The following is a 1,946-nucleotide window of genomic DNA, read 5'->3' on the forward strand; positions in this document are numbered from 1 at the left end:
TTCATTTGAGGTGTCTGTTCATATTTATATTCAGTTCGTAACCAGGATCAGTCCATGGCTCCCGGTTAAGGCAGCCAGCATATTTTACAACACAGATAAAGCCATTCAATATCTTCCTTTTAACTCTGGACCACGTTAAACAAGGGTATGAAACACAATTACTTTATTGATTTCTTACAATCAAATACTGCCACCTAGCATTACTTCCACTCATGCATCATTAAAAACAAAGGATGTTTCCTTGGCATTTTCCAATGATGCATTATACAATAAAGTTAGAATTTAAATGCACCCTGATTAATTATGTAAACTGTAATTTTTTTTAAAGCATGACTAATAATTTGGTTCCTTTCTTCATAAAATAGAAATTTAAGTATTTCTCCTGATAGTGTTGAGGTTATCATTATGTTATGAGTAGTGCGAAGTGTGGCACATATAGTTTCATCAAGAGAGGTGTGTGATTTTTCTTTTCTTTTTTTTTTTTGGAGAGGTTTTTGCTATAGGGCACGTGCACTCGCCAGACAGACAGAGACAGAGAGACAGAAAGCGAGAAATCACCCCCCAGGGGGGATGGCCACACCACAATCCCTTCTCTCCATTCTCCTCTCAGGATCTTGGGTACGCACGCACACGCGCCCGGCGTGAGTTTAAGCCACCGGGTCTGGGACTCGAACCGCAGTCGACTACGTGGGAGTCCAGCGACATGGTCATTACACTAACTGCTGGTCCCAAGAGAGGTGTGTGTTTTACACACCTTAAATAAGATGTGCTTTACAAGATGCATACAGTCAATGCATGACAGAAAGCATGTTCAAATAGATGGCAGCCCCCAGGCCGCCATATTGTTTAGGCTTTGCTTTATCATTTATGGCATTAATTACACATAATATAACTTCTATACACTTTAACCCTGAAGATAAGAAAAATAACTGTTGCTTGAAAAATTTATTCCAGGTAGCCATCTGGTTTGTATCAGGAGAAAATGCACCTCAGAGAGTTTAGTGTCTGCCTGGTCGTGATCATCAGCTCGAGTCAATGAACCAGATCCACGACACATTTCACAGGCACTTTTCCCAGGTGCTGGTCACGCCTCTTCTCCCACGGTATGCCAAACGGTGAAGCATTTCTGGGATTACCTCTGTATGTGGTTTTCCCTTTTTTTTTTTTTTTTTTTTTTTTTTAGCTGTATTACTGTATCATTTCCTCATCTCACAGTCTTCCACGGCCTTCCATTTTAATTATTCATAAGTCCTTTCAGAATATTCTCAGAGAGCTCCATGAGGGAAGGTTCTGGAGATGGAAAATCCAAGGGGGGAAGACTGGGTATTGGAATGTCCTTGGCTTTCCCAGTGCTGGCTGCAAACTCCTGCCAGGTTGAAGAGGCTGCGCAGTTTCCGACCGTGGTGGCAAGCTCCGTAACTCTGACTTCTCCACAAAGTCAGTATCTACGTCCAGCTCCTTTTCTACTGGACCTTTTACAAGTCTGGTCTCTTCAGCCTTCAGCTGTTTGTTTTCTCTCCTTAATCTTTCATTCTCAGCCACAAGGAATTCCACATGCCTCTTCAAATCTGCAGTTTTGGTGGCCTGTTCCTCTATAATTGTTTCATCATCTTTTGGAGCTTTGCTTCCCGTGCACGGCTCTACTGGCTCATTCTTTTGCTGAAGTAAAAGTAACAGTGTGTCGGGTCTCTGTTGAAGATGGCCCTGGATTCGAGGCGGGTGTCTCTCCGTGGAAGGGTTGTACTTCTGAGCTAGCAAGGGGCTATGGCCCTGGGCATCCTCAGCAGGGGGCTTGTGAGATGTCTGAACATGGGCAGCTGCATCCCTGTGCATGCTCTGCAGGGCTGTCCATGCTCTGCGGGGCTGTGCATGCTCTGCGGGGCTGTGCATGCTCTGCGGGGCTGTCCATGCTCTGCGGGGCTGTGCATGCTCTGCGGGGCTGGCCA

The 1,946-nt window shown here is 44.9% G+C and overlaps 1 pseudogene; it reads right to left on the minus strand.

Moving 5' to 3' along the window:
- Window positions 1–1,185: 1,185 nt before the first annotated feature.
- LOC102474313 (nuclear receptor-binding factor 2 pseudogene) overlaps window positions 1,186–1,946 on the minus strand; it is a 4,494-nt pseudogene continuing 3,733 nt past the window's right edge.

This window comes from Tupaia chinensis, unplaced genomic scaffold (assembly GCF_000334495.1).
Source record: "Tupaia chinensis unplaced genomic scaffold, TupChi_1.0 Scaffold000619_1, whole genome shotgun sequence".
Classification (NCBI taxonomy): Eukaryota; Metazoa; Chordata; class Mammalia; order Scandentia; family Tupaiidae; genus Tupaia; species Tupaia belangeri.